This window comes from Cervus elaphus, chromosome 14 (genome assembly GCF_910594005.1).
Source record: "Cervus elaphus chromosome 14, mCerEla1.1, whole genome shotgun sequence".
Classification (NCBI taxonomy): domain Eukaryota; kingdom Metazoa; phylum Chordata; class Mammalia; order Artiodactyla; family Cervidae; genus Cervus; species Cervus elaphus.
The window spans coordinates 36286475-36304431 of NC_057828.1; the positions used below are offsets into that span (position 1 = coordinate 36286475).

General features: G+C 39.2%; 1 protein-coding gene across 4 annotated transcripts in view; it reads left to right on the plus strand.

Annotated features, from left to right (window-relative positions):
* PLD5 (phospholipase D family member 5) overlaps positions 1–17957 on the plus strand; it is a 374767-nt gene that overhangs the window by 148905 nt on the left and 207905 nt on the right. The window lies entirely within an intron of this gene.

Below are 17957 nucleotides of genomic sequence, written 5' to 3' on the forward strand. Positions count from 1 at the left end.
GTAAGTGTCTTTTAATTTCATGGCTGCAATCACCATCTGCAGTGATTTTGGAGCCCCCCAAAATAAAGTCTGACACTGTTTCCACTGTTTCCCCATCTATTTGCCACGAAGTGATGGGACCAGATGGCATGATCTTAGTTTTCTGAATATTCCATTATATGTGACTTAATTAACTTTTAGTTTGAGGAACCACAATATACCCAAACATATTTCATTCATTATTTTATTGTTCTTCTCTGCCAAGAAGTTCTTATCTGAGGACCTCAGTGTTTATTATGAAATGATAGGTAAGGTCATTAAAAGTCTTGGTTTCACTGTGGGGAATCCTTCCTGGACCTTCAGAGGAGAGACATCCTACTACTAGTGACCTTTTCTGTCTCTTATATAACCCTAGCCTCCACTCTGAAAGTAGACTAAGAGTTTTATTATAAATTCTAAGAGCTTTTCATTTAAATAATTATTTTTCAATTTAGTATCATTACAGAAAATCCTTTCTTTTATTAATGAGTACATCACTCAATGTTAAGAACAGCATATAAGATAAGACAAAATATTCAGTTAAACAAGATAATATCTAATTCACAGCTGGGCCACCAGGGAAGCCCAAGAATTCTAGAGTGGGTAGCCTGTCCCTTCTTCAGCAGATCTTCCCAACCCAGGAATTGAACCATGGTCTCCTGCATTGCAGGCAGATTCTTTACCAGCTGAGCCACATGGGAAGCCCAAATATGACATCATTCTATGTCAGTTGGATTCCAACTTCAATGTGGTTTTTCATATTTGTAAGAGACATTTTTTGGCTTTATTAAGATATAGTATCCTTTAGTGAGAGTGGATGCTGTGAATTGATAAAACACCAACAATGGGACTGTGGGCTCACTGGGAATGATTAGTTTCCAGCTCTTCTTTTGGTTCATTCTGTTTCTATGAAACAGAAATGGAAATGGAAAGCCTATTGCATTGAAGTGAAGTGAAGTGAAAGTCGCTCAGTCATGTCCGACTGTTTGCAACCCCATGGACTCTACAGTCCTAGGAATTCTCCAGGGCAGGATACTGGAGTGGGTAGCCTTTCCCTTCTCCAGGGGACCTTCCCAACCCAGGGATCAAACCCAGATCTCCCGCATTGCAGGCAGATTCTTTACCAGCTGGGCCACGAGGGAAGCATTATAGTATTAATAATGGTTTCTTTTTTTTCTATATTTTATGATGCTTTGCCATCTTAGAGCCCTGTTCATCCTAGAGAGACTGAGCTTCCAAGGAGTAGCTAATTTCTAGAGATAGCCAGCAGCTTGCCTGTGAGCATACCTTTCATATATAAATCAACCAGTCCAAAGCCCAAATCCCCAGTCACTTCCTTTTTCTAGCTTTCACACACCAAGCCAACATTTGCCTTGCCCAGATCACCCAGGGCCAGGTACCAGACCACTAGAGACCATCCCGTATACCCCAGAGCCCACCAGAATTATTCAAACTACCTAATCCTAATTATCCAATCCTAGCTTTCCTCTCACTGCTGTTGCCTCCTGACCGACCCTGGTGCTGATGTGTCCCCATGTGGCCCTATGATGTGGCAGTGATCCCCAACCTTTTGGGCATTAGGGACCGGTTTCCCGGAAGACAATTTTCCCATTGGCCAGGGAGCAGGGATGGTTTCAGGGCAATTCAAGCACATTATTTATCATGCTGCCACTGATCTGACAGGAGACAGAGCTCAGGTGGTAATGCAAGCAGTGGGCAGTGGCTGTAAACACAGATGAAGCTTCATTTGCTCGCCCACTGCTCACCTTCTGCTGTGTGGCCCTGTTCCCAACAGGCCAGTGACTGGTACCAGTCCATAGCCCAGGGGTTGGAGACCCCTGCTGTATGCTATAGCATGTGCCTCCTCCCCTTGGGAATTGTAACTGACCAGCTCTTAAGAAGGCAGTCGTCTCCTTGTCTTCTGAGTAAAATGAATCCTAGGTATATTTTAAAGCAATTGTACAGTATAGAAGAAAATGTACTTTTCATCTCATCTTTAGGATCCCCAAGAACATCATCTGTTACTGTTTTACATGTTTGGCAGCAGACAAAAATCTTTTTTTTCTCTCTCTTATTCATTTCAGTTCTTTCTCTTAAATTTTTTTTTATTTATTTTTGACCGTATTCAGTCTTTGTTGCTGCATAGGCTTTCCTCTAGTTGCATTGAGCAGCAGCTACTGTCTAGTTGCGGTGCACAGGCTTTCACTGCTGTGGCTTCTCTTGTTGTGGAGCACATGTCTAGTGTGCATGAGCTCAGTAGTTGCAGCTCCCAGACTCTAAAACAGGTTCAGTAGTTGTTGCCTGTTTAATTGTTCCACAGCATGTGGGACCTTCCCAGCCTGGGTACTGAACCCATGTCTCCTGCATTGGCAGGCGGACATTCTTAACCATTGAGCCACCAGGGAAGCCTCTTTTGTTCTTTTTTTCCCCTCTTTCTGTGCACATTTGTGTGAAGCAGTGAACTTTGGCTGGAAGTAGGGTGTGGTTGTACTGTACCCTCTAGAGGAATGTTATTCCTCAGTTCACATATACCTGGAGTTCAACAAAGAGGACAGGTGTTTGCACACAGCCAGCATTTGACTCATTTCACAAGGTCATAGCATGTAATTTGTGTTGGAAATAAAGCATAGCCATGGGTGTACAGAATACAGTTCCTTTCCCAAAGCAGCAGGAACAGAGGCCCCGGGATGAATGTGATGATGGAAAGTGGATTATCACAAAGGTTTTGACTGGAAAGCATTGTGGAATAGCAGATAGCAAAAGGGGAGAAGCGAATTGATTTAAAAGACTTCCTAGGGCATGGTCCTCGAGGTATTTTGAATACAGGAGTGATAAACTTAAAAAGAACTAACCTGCTTCAGTCATGAGAGCTATAGATCAAAATTGTTCAACACTTAGTTAAGCTCTAATGAGCAATTTAGAACTTGGATGAGGAAATGCATAGGCAGGTGTGGGGCTCTGGGGTGGTGGGACAAAGCAAAGAGAAATTTTCAGGAAAGATATTTGGGATGAAGAGATTTTTTGTTATCTGAGGCTGTCGCTGCTTGGTTGTGGTTTGTTGAGCTCTGTGTTGGATTTGCATTCATTTTCTGCCGCTTACCAAATGCTGGTCCCTGGGTAAATTATTCATCTCTGGTTTCCTAGTTAATAAGAATGGCGACAGCTCAGCAATACTGTTGAAAGGATTAATAAACCTTTCCACTGAAATATTCCAAAGACGGAAAAGCGCACATATTTCTCTCAGAGCTTGAGAGCATTCCCACTATAAGTGAGAAATTTCTTAGTAGTCTCATATTATCTTAATATATATATATATATATATGAACATTTCATTGTGCAGCATATTTGAAGCAGTGAAGACCTTGAATAAATGTTAGCTCTCTTTAATCTTTTGTCAACAAATGTCCCTCCATTGGTTTACTGTAGTAACCAAAAAGCCCTAGTGTTCCTAAGGGTCTTCATGAGAGCCACAGGCGACAGACGAAGTATATTGTGTAGGTTTACTAACATCCATTAACATATTAGTGTGGTTTAATTTGTGTGTTTGTTGGAAATTGATGAAAAGATGGATCTGCTAAAAGGTAAATTGAGTAACAAAATAAAAGCAGATGTTTGAGACAGTAAACAGGGCCCAGGCAAAGGGTTTCACCTTTAAGCATGACATTTTGCCTAAATATATGGGATGCAGGAGCTTCCCAGGCGGCGCTAGGGGTAAAGAACCCACCTGCCAATGCAGGAGTAGTAAGAGACACAGGTTCAATCCCTGGGTCGGGAAGATCCCCTGGAGGAGTGGATGGCAACCCACTCCAGTATTCGTGCCTGGAGAATCCCATGGACAGGGAAGCCTGGTGGGCTACAGTCCATGGGGTCGCAAAGAGTTGGACATGACTGACTGAGCAGCTTAGCATGCACATGGGATGCAGAGGGCAGTAGAAAGTGGATGGGCACATATATTTCCCTAAACTTACTGTAGGGAGAAAAATATAACTGTTGAAAAGTAGACCTGTCAGAAAAAAAAATAGGAGCTACAAAAAGTATGAAATATAAGATGTGCTCCTATTTAATCTAAGACTTTGAAAAAACACACACACAAATTCATAAAAGTAGAAAACGAAGAAAGGAAGATAGCTTAACTGTAACTCAACTGTGATATTTTTAGCAATGGCTGATTGTACTCCCCTTTCCCCACACATACACATGGTTTTTTTCTGTACAGTTCTTGGATATTAGGGAACAAGCTGAGATTTATTTGAGAGGGAGCTAGAACCAGGTACATTCAGACGGGAATAGGCTGTGCTCATAAAGGATGGGCAGTCAAGTGCCCTGGTGGGTTTCAGTGTATTTGGTATAGGCATCATCTATACCAAAGGTGTGACTGTGTAGGTTATATTTCACCTGGGAACTCCACCCTGTGCATGTAAGTGACCTCATGAACACTATATACAAAATTCACCCCCCAAAAAAGTGCCTGGTATTCTTACCAGGAGTGGAAGCTTTGTACCCCATATCTCCCACGGCTGGACTAATGGATTTAGCTAGTTATCTCCTCGGCAGGAGAAGCAAAGAGTGCCATCTAAAATCAGCAAGTATTGACTTCCTGGAATGTGGAAGAAAGTTTCTGAAGTGTGGATGACCCAAGAATGAGTCTGGGGCCATGAGGAAGCCTTTGAACTATTTAGAAAAAGTCCTAGGTAGAGAGGAAAAGCTGATAAAGTCCAAACTCAGCAGTTGTTGGTTGTTGGGTTTTTCTTTATAATACACATAACATAAAGTTTACTGTTTTAACCATTATAAGTGTATGATTCAGTGGTATTAAATACATTCACATTGTTGTACAACTGTCAGCACCGTCCATCCATATAACCCTTTTAATACTGCAGAATGAAACTGTACTCATTAAACAATAGTGCCCCATCCCTCCCTCCCTCTAACCCCTGGCAACCACTGTTCCACTTTCTTTATACTCTAGGTACCTCATATAGGTGGAATCATATGGTATGTATTCTTTTGTATTCAGCTTATTTCACTTCGCATGATGTTCTCAGGGTTCATCCACTGTTGTGATGTGTATCAGAATTTCTATCCTTTTTAAGGCTGAATAATATTTCATTCTGTATACATATATCCAAATGAACAGATATAGCTAAAGACGTGATTTATTTATCCATTCATCCATTGATTTGGACTGTTTCTACCTTTTGTCTGTTGTGAATAATGCTGCTAAGAACATGGGTGTATAAAGCTCTGTTGGAGTCCCTGCTTTCCATCCTTTCCATTTAGAAGTGGAATGGCTGGATCATATCGTGTTTCTATTGTTAATTTTTGAGGAGCTGCTAGATAATTTTCCATAGGGTCATCACCATTTTACATTCTCACCAGCAATGCTCAAGGGTTCCAATTACTCCACATCCTCACAAACACTGGTTTTTGTTTTTTTTGTTTTTCTTTGTTTATTTTGGGTACTAGCCATCCTAATGATTATGAAGTAGTATCTCATTGTGATTTTGATTTGCATTTCCCTAAAGTGATGTTTAGCACCATTTGTACATCTTCGTTAGAGAAATGTCTATTCAAGTCCTTTGCCCACTTTTTAATGGAGTTGTTTATTTTATTGTTGTTGTTGAGTTATTTATCTGTTTATTCATCTACCACTATTTCCCCAGGATATCAAGCCTCCTATATGAGGTTGTCCTGGGACTGGGTCAAGTTCCTAATGTAGAATATGAGATTCCATTGCTTAGAATGAATAGCAAGGCAGCTATTCTCTGGTGCTTTTGTGGGGAGAAGCTGTGTTTACTATAAAAAATTAAACTCTGCTCTGTGAGGCAAGCAGCTATGAAATCCCTGATTTGATGTCCTTGCAATGTAAGAAACACTACTTAGACCTTTTAGAAAACTAGACAGCGTAGTTCCTAGGGCTTGGATTCATCACTCCTGACCATTCTCTGCCCAGAAACAGCCCTAAACAAACATCTAGCCTGATTCCACTGCCTGAAGACTCTGAAGGTAGGCTTGGGCAGCTCAGGGATCTTGACTCAAAGAGAGAAGATCAGGAAAGGAGAAGCAGGGAATGACAGACTTGTACACGTAACAGCTTTGTAAACTCTAAAGCCATATGTAATTGGTGCTAGTTATCCCTGTCCATGTATATGGAACCTTGATGAGGAAGTAGAACCCACATTAGCCTTTGTGATAAAAGGAGAGATTGATGCAACATTGCTCCAAGGAAGAAAAGAAAGAACGTGAAAACCATACTTACTCTTTTTTTCTTCCCAGTTCCTTGATCTTCTTTTTTAAAAGTAATCCTTATTAAGAGTATAGTTACTTTACAATGTCATATTAGTTTCTACTGTACAGTGAAGTGAATCAGCTCTATTTATACACATGTGCTCAGTTGCTCAGTCGTGGCTGACTCTTTGCGACTCCATGGACTGTAGCTTGCCAGGCTCCTCTGTCCATGGAATTTTCCAGGCAAGAATACTGGAGGGGTTGCCATTTCCTTCCAATGTATACATATATCCTCTCTCTTTTTTAAATTTCCTACCCATTTAAGTCATCACAGAATTGAGCAGAGTTCCCTCTGCTGTACAGTAGGTTCTCTTATGATCTTCTAATAAATTTATTTTGTGGCTTCGGAATTTGTAAGGTATTTTGTTTTGCTTTTGCGGGAGTGATAAATATGTTGTGGTAGGAAGGCATGAAAGCTTGAAGAGCAATTGCTATGAATGGCTAAACCAAAGGAAGATTTATGTATAGCTTGACAGCAACTCAGCTCAGCTTCCTTTCAGCCTGAGAACCACAGTCCATGACACTCTCTGCAGAAAGTGATTGTTCCGTGGCTCAATGTGGTGCTTTGTTCAGATATTTGCTACATTCTCACTGGCTTCACAAAGCAATGTTCTTATAGATTATCCTGCTAGGTATATGGAAGTAGCTATGCCTGCATGTGTGGCTTGTGATGGACTTTTTTGAGTCTTTGAAAAAGAAAGTTGATAAATTAATGGTTCAGGGAGAGGGACAGGTTGGTATATGTAAAAGCAATAGAAGACATTTTTCCTCCAGTGCTGTTAAACAAGATTTGAATTCTGTTGAAATCTGTTAAAGTATGTACTAAAATATTTACCTCTGCCCTTCTCCCTTCTAATCTTAATGACCTGACTTGTCTATATTACAAAATTGCATTTCTTTATCCACTGCCTCAGGATATTATTATATGTATTTTTTGCAGGACTCCTTCCTGGTAATCAGGTTGGGAGGAGAATGAATTCTGTGGGAAAACCCCGCAGAAGCTCCAGAGTGGATTGAGGAACAGGAGGAAACTGGGATGTGTGGGGGCAGGGGATTGGAAGTTTTGAAAGAGAGTAAGAACAGTGGCAGAGATGGAAAGCAGTGAGGAGATAAAGGAGAGAAGGAAGTCCGAAAAGAGAGAGACTAAGGAGGGAGACGAAGAGATGAGGAGGGGAGGAGCAGGAAAAGAGGCAAAGAGAGTTAGGAAGAAGTAAGAGGGGGAGGGGCCATCTGGGTAGGCATTAGTCATGGCGATCCAAGATATGCTTCTATTCACTGAATGTCTTCGTATGTCAATAAGAACCTTCAAAAATTAGTTCTGACTCATTAAGTAAGGAGACTGGTAGCTAGAAGTGTCTTAGCAGAGAAGGATGGTGTTGTTTCCAATGAGACCCCTGCACTGAGTGGGAAATTAATATTAGAAGGCTTTAAGTTCCATCCTACTCCAACTCTAAGCTTCCCTGAACACACCCTTTTATAAATGTGGGGTGTGTGTGTTCCTTTTTCAAATAAGAGGAAACTGAACACAGGGGATGAAAGATAAAATTTGCTTTTTTGCTCATTTCACTGTTATACCCGAGGTCAATCCTTGCTTTTCTTTGCATTTTAACTAGTCTAAAATAAAGATTGTTGAGTTTTGTCAGCAATGTTTTTTCTTTTGCCTCCAATTGGGTAAAATATCAAATTTCACTGTGATCAGGAAGTAATTTATATAAGAAACATAAAACAGTCTTAACCAACTGACTTTCACTGTAAGTTGAAAGGACTTGGACTTACTTTGATATATTGAAAGATTCAGAGCTTTTTCTCAGCTCGTTAAAAGCAGAGTGTAGAATACACAACTTTTGAGGAATAAGCCCTCAACTTTTCAAAGACCAGCTGTCAATTTGTTGTTACTTTTTGTTTAACTTTATCTATAATGGAAGTGGGGGCACAGAGAAGATGAAGGTATAACATTTCAGCCATTAAATATTGGCTGCTTCTTATGAACTTATATAAAGCATTCTTGTTCATTCACTAATATTCAAAATATCTTGTTTCTCTTCATGATGAGTATAGAGGAAATCCCTAATTCTGTATTCCAGAAATTAGATGTGCATAGAAGAGAAGGTGGGAGGCAACAGAGGTGGCCTGCTCAGATGGAACTCTTCCATGAAATGGATCACAGTCACATCTCTCTCCCCAGCCCTATAGATCATATTAAATCATACTTCTTTGCCCATCCTCCACAATACAGACCTACAGACTGCAAGTATGAGGTCATTAAGTGCAGAGTTAATTTAGCACTTTTCTGTATATAGGAAGATGCAACTTTTACGTTGCATATTCAATTCTATGAAGGCTGAGAAAGATGAGGAAATTTCAGAAGAAAAGTTTTATCAGAGGTTCATTCATGAACTTAGAGGAAGGAAGATGTCTCTGTAACAGAAGTGCCAGATGAAGCAGCTAGTGCTAATGTCGAAGCTGCAAGAAGTTATCCAGAAGATCTGGCCAAGATAATTAATGCAGGCGGCTATATGAATTGACAGATTTTTTTTCTTTTGCCCCCAGTTGGATGACATGTCAACCTTTACTGTGATTGGGAAAAAAATAATTTATATAAGAAACATGAAGCAGTCTTAACCAACTGACTTCAGAAAAAAATCTTCAATCACAGTAAGCAAAAAGGACTTGGGCTTACTATGATATATTGAAAGACATATCAGTGTGGACAAAACAACCTTATATTCGAAGAAGATGCCATCTAGGACTTTCATCGCTACAGTGAAAAAGTGAAAGTCACTCAGTCATGTCTGACTCAGTCCATGGAACTCTCCAGGCCAGAATACTGGAGTGCGTAGCCTTTCCCTTCTTCTGGGGATCTTCCCAACCCAGGGATCAAACCCAGGTCTCTTGCATTGTAGGCAGATTCTTTACCAGCTGAGCCATAAGGGAAGCCCTTGTAGCTATGAAGGAAAGTCAATGCCTGACTTCAAAACTTCAAAACATAGGCTGACTCTCTTGTTAGAGGCAGCCAGTGACTTTAAGTTGAAGCCAGTGCTCATTTGTCATTTCAAAAATCCCAGGGCCCTTAAGAATTACATTAAATTTACTCTGCCTGTGCTCTATGAATGGAACAACTGAGTCTGGATGATATCAAATCTGTTTACAACATGAGTTACTGACCATTTTAAGTGTACTTTGAGGGTTTCAAGACTTCACTGAAGGAAGTAACTAGAATTGGAAGTAGAGTCTGAAAGTGTGACTGAATTACTGCAATGGTCAAACTTGAACAGATGGGGAGTTGCTTTTTATGAATGAGCACAGAAAGTGGTTTCTTGGGATGGAATCTACTCCTGGTGAAGAGGCTGTGAAGACTGTTGAAATGACAACCAAAGATTGAGATTATTACATAAATTTAGTTGATTAAGCCACAGCAGTGGTTGAGAACACTGACTACAATTCTGAAAGAAGTTCTATGGTGGGTAAAAGATAACATTGCCATTGCATGTTACAGAGAAATCACTCATGAAAGGAAGACTCAATTGATGTGGCAAACTACACTGTTGTCTTATTTTAAGAAATTGCTGCAGTCACCCTGTTCTTCTGCAACTACCACCCTGCTCAGCCAGCAGTCATCAACATCAAGGCAACACCCTCCACCAGCAAAAATATGATGACTCACTGAAAGCTCAGATGATGGTTAGCACTTTTGGTAATAAAGCATTTTTACTGAAGATATGTGCATTGTTTTTGTAGACATAATGCTATTTTACACTTAATAGACTTCAGTATGGTGTAAACATAAATTTATAAGTACTGGAAAACTGAAATATTTGTGGCTCACTTTATTGTGATACTTACTTTATTGCAGTGGTCTGGACCAAGCCTGCAATATCTCTGAGGTGTGCCTGTATAGTGTCTGTCATTCCAAAGTTCCTTCCAGTTTCTTCTATCACCTCTACACTTAGAGCTCTCCTTTATAGCTGTTTGTGCTTTCCTATGTGTGTCTTGGGGATTCCCAGGTGGCACTAGTGGGAAAGAACCCACTTGTCAAGGCAGGAGAAGTAACAGACATGGGTTCAATCCCTGGGTGAGGAAGATCCCCTGGAGTAGGAAATGGCAACCCACTCCAGTATTCTTGCCTGGAGAATCCCATGGACAGAGGAGCGAGGTGGGTTACAGTCCTTAAGGTCGCACAGAGTCGGACACGACTAAAGCGACTTACCATGTTTGTGTACATGAGTGTCTTGGGCTTTGATCTCCTTGATCAATCTAGTTTATAGTAAATCTTCAAAATTTCTTGTCCATGGATGGTATCTTTTAGTTGTCAAACACTATTAAAAAATTATCATTATCATTATTATATCTGTTCTTCATCTCTGATGATTTAGTATAATACTGGGAGTAGGTTCTTGTGCTCAGTTAACATGTTGATTCAAACTTGAGTTTTTGTTTTCTGTCCTGGTATTTTGGAAAAGATACTATCTCTACTACATTGTTATCCTTTGTGTTAGCTAATTCTGATCTCTTTAATTTTTTTCATGTTCAATTTTACAAATAGAAGTTCTCCTGTTATGGGAATCCACGGAAAGTGTAGAAATAATAAATAAACAGCGTTATAAAAAACAACAATCACCATTTTTATTTTTTAGCCCTTTCCCCATATTATTTATTCATCACTCATTCAACAAATGTTTATCAATCATGTCTGCCATGCATATAGATCTAGGCAAGATTGTAGAACTCAAAGAGCTCAACTTAGTGAAAGAGACCAAAAGGTAGAAAATTAATGCATAATCAGATAATGAATTTGCATGTCCTTGAAAGGGAAAAGATATAAGCCTTTATGTTACTTTAAAAATAATTTTCATTATTGGTCTGGTAAAAAGAGTGAAGATTTCCTAAAAGAGGGACACCCTTAAGTACCATTGGGAGAACTGTAGTAGGCATTAAAAAAAAAAAAGGGCAGACTGTGTAGCTGGTGTTTTGTCTTTCAGTTCAAGGTGTGCTCAGATGGATAAGATCTTCTGCAATTGTTGTAAGAATTCTGAAGAAAATTGAGAAATTCTGTTCCCTGTTGAGGTTACGGCCATTGCAGATCCCTCCTTGTGCTCCTTTTGAGTGGGGTAGACATTAAATAAATGTTGCAATATAATATGACTGTAGTGTCTTGGTTTTCTAGGAAGTGCATCATTAAACAATAGGATGAAAAAAGTTTTTTAATAAGTGTTTGGTTTTTCTATCAGGGTAATAGTAACCTCAGAATGTGTTGGGAAGATTTTCCCTCTCTTCCATTTTCTGGAAAAAATTTTATGGAACTGATAATGTTTATTTCTAAAGTCAATGCAAAGAAATAGAGGAAAACCATAGAATGGGAAAGACTAGAGATCTCTTCAAGAAAATTAGAGATACCAAGGGAACATTTCATGCAAAGATGGACTCAATAAAGGACAGAAATGGTATAGACCTAACAGAAGCAGAAGATATTAAGAAGACGTGGTAAGAATACACAGAAGAACTCTACAAAAAAGATCTTCACGACCCAGATAATCACGATGGTGTGATCACTCACCTAGAGCCAGACATCCTGGAATGTGAAGTCAAGTGGGCCTTAGGAAGCATCACTACGAACAAAGCTAGTGGAGGTGATGGAATTCCAGTTGAGCTATTTCAAATCCTAAAAGATGATGCTGTGAAAGTGCTGCACTCAATATGCCAGCAAATTTGGAAAACTCAGCAATGCCCACAGGACTGGAAAAGGTCAGTTTTCATTCCAATCCCAAAGAAAGGCAATGCCAAAGAATGCTGAAACTATCACACAATTGCACTCATCTCACACGCTAGTAAAGTAATGCTCAAAATTCTCCAAGCCAGGCTTCAACAGTATGTGAACCATGAGCTTCCAGATGTTCAAGCTGGATTTAGAAAAGGCAGGAGAACCAAGATCAAATTGCCAACATCCATTGGATCATCAAAAAAGCAACCTGCTGCTGCTAAGTTGCTTCAGTTGTGTCCGACTCTGTGTGACCCCATAGACTGCAGCCTACCAGGTTTCCCCATCCCTGGGATTCTACATCCAAAGAGGCTGGGGTGGGTTGCTATTTCCTTCTGTAATGCATGAAAGTGAAAAGTGAAAGTGAAGACGCTCAGTCTTAGCGACCCCGTGGACTGCAGCCTACCAGGCTCCTCCGCTCATGGGATTGTCCAGGCAAGAGTACTGCAGTGGGTTGCCAGTGCCTTCTCCGCAAAAAAGCAAGAGAGTTCCAGAAAAACATCTACTTCTGCTTTATTGACTATGCCAAAACCTTTGACTGTGTGGATCACAACAAACTGTGGAAAATTCTGAAAGAGATGGGAATACCAGGCCACCTGACCTGCCTCCTGAGAAATCTGTATGCAGGCCAAGAAGCAACAGTTAGAACTGGACATGGAACAACAGACTGGTTCCAAATAGGGAAAGGAGTACATCAAAGCTATATTGTCACCCTGCTTATTTAACTTATATGCAGAGTACATCATGAGAAATGCTGGGCTGGACAAAGCACAAGCTGGAATCAAGATTGCCAGGACAAATATCAATAACCTCAGATATGCAGATGATACCACTCTTACGGCAGAAAGTGAAGAGGAACTAAAGAGCCTCTTGATGAAAGTGAAAGAGAGTGAAAAAGTTGGCTTAAAGCTCAACATTCAGAAAGATGAGATCATGACATCTGGTCCCATCACTTCATGGGAAATAGATGGGGAAACAATGGAAATAGTGAGACAGTTTATTTGAGGGGACTCCAAAATCACAGCAGATGGTGATTGCAGCCATGAAATTAAAAGACAGTTGCTCCTTGGAAGAAAAGCTATGACCAACCTAGACAGCATATTAAAAAGCAGAGACATTACTTTGCTGACAAAGATCCATCTAGTTAAAGCTATGGTTTTTCCACTGGTCGTGTATGGATGTAAGAGTTGGACTATAAAGAAAGCTGAGAGCTGAAGAATTGACGTTTTTGAACTGTGGTGTTGGAGAAGACTTTTGAGAGTCCCTTGGACTGCAAGGAAATCCAATCAGTCTATCCTAAAGGAAATCAGTCCTGAATATTCATTGGAAGGACTAATGCTGAAGCTGAAACTCCATACTTTGGCCACCTGATGCAAAGAACTGACTCTCTGGAAAAGGCCCTGATGCTGGGAAAGATTGAGGGCAGGAGGAGAAGGGGATGACAGAGGATGAGATGGTTGGATGGCATCACTGACTCAATGGACATGAGTTTGAGTAAGCTCCAGGATTGGTGATGGACAGGGACGCCTGGCATGCTGCAGTCCATGGGGTTGCAAAGAGTCGGACACAACTGAGCCACTGAATTGAACTGAACTGATTTCTAAAATGATACCACATAAACTTGGAGTTTCCTCTGTGTGAATGTTTTAAATTTAAAAACTCATTTCCTTTAATTGATATAAGGATATTAAGTTGACCTGTTTCTTGTTGAGTGAGGTTTAGTAATTTTATTTTGCAAAAGTTGTCCATTTTATCTACACTGATTAATTTCAACTTATTCATAATATTACCTTCTTTTTGGTTCATTTTATGTGACTTTATAGAGCTATTTTCAATTTATGTCTCCTTTTCTTTTTTCATGTTTGTATAGCTGAAAATGTATCAATTTTGTTGATTTTCCAAAAGAACCAGGCTTTTGTTTCATTGTTAAATCTTCTTGGTATTTTTTATTTTCTCTTTAAATGAATTCTGGTCTGTATTATTTCCATTTCTCTATTTTCAGTTTATCTTGCTTTTTTTTTAAAAAAAAAATTTACATTCTTAAGGTAGAAATTTAGATTATTTAAGACTTTGTTGCTGTTGTTCAGTTGCTAAGTTATGTCCAACTCTGTGACCCCATGAACTGCAGCACGCCAGACTTCCCTGTCCATCACTATCTCCCCAAGTTTGCTCAAACTCATGTCCATTGAGTCAGTGATGCCATTCAACCATCTCATCTTCTGTCATCCCCTTCTCCTTCTGCCTTCAATCTTTCCCAGCATCAGGGTCTTTTCCAATGAGTAGGCTCTTCACATCAGGTGGCCAAATTATTGGAGCTTCAGCATTAGTACTTGGAATGAGTATTCAGGGTTGATTTCCTTTAGGATTGACTGGTTTGATCTCCTTACCGTGCAAGGGACTCTCAAGAGTCTTCTCCAACACCACAGTTCAAAAGCATCAATTTTTTGGCTCCCAGTCTTCATGGCCCAACTCTTACATCCATACGTGAACACTGGAAAAACCATAGCTTTGATTATATGGACCTTTGTCAGCAAAGTGTCTATGCTTTTGAATATGCTGTCTAGATTTGTCATGGTCTTTTTTCCAAGGAGCAAACATCTTTTAATTTCATGGGTGCAGTCACCCGTCCTTAGTGATTTTGGAGCCCAAGAAAATAAAATCTGCCAATGTTTTCTACCCCCCCCCCATCTGTTTGCCATGAAGGGATGGGACCAGGTGCCATGATCTTAGTTTTCTGAATGCTAAGTTTTAAGCCAACTTTTTCACTCTCCTCTTTCACTTTCATCAAAAATCTCTTTAGTTCCTCTTCACCTTCTGCTATTAGGGCGGTGTCATCTGCATACCTGAAGTTATTGATATTTATCCCGGCAATCTTGATTCCAGCTTATGATTCATCCAGCCCAGCATTTCACATGATTTATTCTGCATATAAGTTAAATAAGCAGGGTGACAATATACAGCCTTGACATACTCCTTTCTGAATTTTGAGCCAGTTCATTGTTCTATGTCTGGTTCTGATTGTTGCTTCTTGACCTGCATACAGTACCCACAACTGACATGCTGCTATCTCTGGGATTCTGAGAAAATATTTAATTGTATTATCCTGGGTTAGAGGCTCTTCTGTATTAAATTAATGTGAATATCATTATATTATTTTAAATCTCTAAAAGTTTTTTGTTTGTTTCTGTTTATAATTTATAGAGAAATGAATAAAATGAGGGAAATGTTTAATCTTTATTTCTGTCATAGAATTAGTGGCTTTGAAGGAAAGATTTGTGAGCAAAGGAGAGAATTATTTTTCATGCAGTGAAACACTACACAACAACTTAAAACTATGTTTTAAAAGAATATTTAATATAGTAAAACATGATGTTGTACAAAAAGCAGGATGCAAAACTGTATAAAGAATGCTATAAATATTATCAGATTTCTATATAGGTAGATGTGATATAGGAAAGAACCAGAAGAAAATGTTGATGACAGTTACATCTCAGTGGGACCCTGGTGATTTATTTTCTTTTTAATATGAAGTAGCTAACAGCAAACATTTTCTGATTATATGAATGATGAGTATCATTAAAATCTCAAGTAAAGAGCAGAAGAAAATTTATTCAAAAAGTTAAAAAAATTATTGTTTAAATAATTTTTTAAACCTTCACAAAGAAAAAAAAATTACAAGATTTACCTTTGGATTAGTAGGGTGTATTTATCATGATCCCTTTAATGTTTGAAAATAAAATACTGTAGGCAGGTGGATTTGAATACTGAGTATATATTAAGCAGCATTTAGTAGAGATGACACTTTGATACATCAAAGTATGGCACCTGGGCTGGGATCATCAACATCCCCATGGGATATTGTTATAAATGCATGTTCGTGGACCCCACCCCAGACCTAATGAATAAAAAACTCTGGAAGTGGGACTCATCAATGAATGTTTTAATAAGCTCTCCAGGTAATTTAGATGCATGCTTAAGTTTGAGAAATGCTGAGTTTTGAATTGTGAATACTGATCTAGATCAGTTACTTAATTTTATCCTAGAAAACTTCCAGCTCACACTTCTTTTCTCTCTTTTTGTCTTATTTCTTCCTGTTCTTCTCTGTCTCTGTCTCTGTCTATCTCTCAGCCTTTCTCTAGACCTACTTGCATTTTTTGTTGTATATTTGGGTTTATTCGTATCTTTACCTTGTTTCCCCAAAATATTTGAGGCAACTTACAGAGATGCATATAGTACAATATACTAACAATAACACTCATTTAGTGCTCTTTATTTTTTGGGCACTGTTCTAAGTACTTACATAAATTATCTTATTTAATTTAACTTTTAATAACAATCCTATAAGGCAGTTGTTGTTATTATTATGCCCATTTTACAGACAAAGAATCTAAAGCATAAAGGCTAAATACTTGCCCAAGGGCATACAACTATTAAGTGGCAGAGTCCAAGCAATCTTTTTCTAAAGTCTGAGCCTTCAACAAGTTTACAGCACTGGTTCTTTAAAATTAGTGAAGATTCAAAGATGAATGCCAAGTAAAGGAGCAAGATGAATGCATAATCTGTTCTGCAGAATTTTGCAGAGTTGATAAGCTAGGCCCATAGATTTGCCTCTAGATCCCAAACAATGTGAAAAAGAATGAGCTGCAAGATTTACAGTCACCAAAATGTGGAAATGAACCAATTTGTTTCAGGAAGGTCACTGGAAGAAATACCTCATGTTGCTCTCCATTTGCATGGTGATTTTCATTTCATTCATCCACTCTGAATTTGTTTATACAGTAACTACCACTTGAGCACCTTCTATTTGTTAGGCTCTTTGCTTGTTGCTTGTAGATGCCCTAGAGATACCCAGAACATGTGGTTAAAGAACAATGGTATATCTTACTTGTGTTTTCTCTCACTTTATCCCTGAGTGTGCAGTAGGAGAAGAACATAATGACAGGCACGAGTGGACTTGGAACAGGTTCTTCTCTGAGATGAGACCTGAGGGAGGGTTAGAAAACACTAGAAAGAAACAACCATTTGAACTGATAGTGCCTGGTCGCAGAAACAAAATTATTTCCAGACTACATCTTTCTGTGTAATCTGTAACCTGAGGCTGCCCCTGGACAAACTGGACACTGTACTTTAGAAGATTCCATGATTCTTTGGAGACTATGTAGTTGCAGGGATGAAGGGCAGGAGGGTGGTAGGAGGAAACAAAGCCAGCTGGTGTCACCAAAGCTCTGAAATCTATGTGCATGTACATGCATATCTGTGCACATATGTGTCCCATTGCTAAGAGAGTGCTCCTGGCTGCCTGGTCAAAGGTCACTCTTGCTCCTTCTGAAAATACTCCCTAGAAGCTGCAAAAATATTTTTAAAAATTGTTCTTTCTTCTCTTCTCCCCATCTCAATTTATTTAATAAAAAGAATGTAGGCAAAATTATTTGTCCCAGTGGTCATGGCTTTTGCCTAGTAACATAGCCTGATTTTCTGCCACCTTTGACCATGAGCCCCTGGACATAGAGATAACATTATAACACTTGGGTCTAAAGATAAGGACATGATTTATTTTAACACCTGAAACTTGGGCTTGGGTTTCTAAGTGAAAATCCTATCAACACCATGAACGTTGGTTAAGATTTTATTCAGTGTTTTGAAATGCATGATGTCGCTTAATGACCCATGATGCTGGCATCTGATAGATGCAGTTTTCTGGTCAAAGTGCAGAATTGATCCTGACCACCAAGGGCATCTTTCCTGAAGTCATCACACCATAAAGGTTTAAGAGGAAGATGAGATGGGAAAAGCAAGAAGATACAAAGTTTAAATGCAGTTTGCATAGTGGTGATAACAGGGAACAGAGAATAATTATTGAGCCACCTTGTGTTTCATTTTTAATTTGCAGTAATGG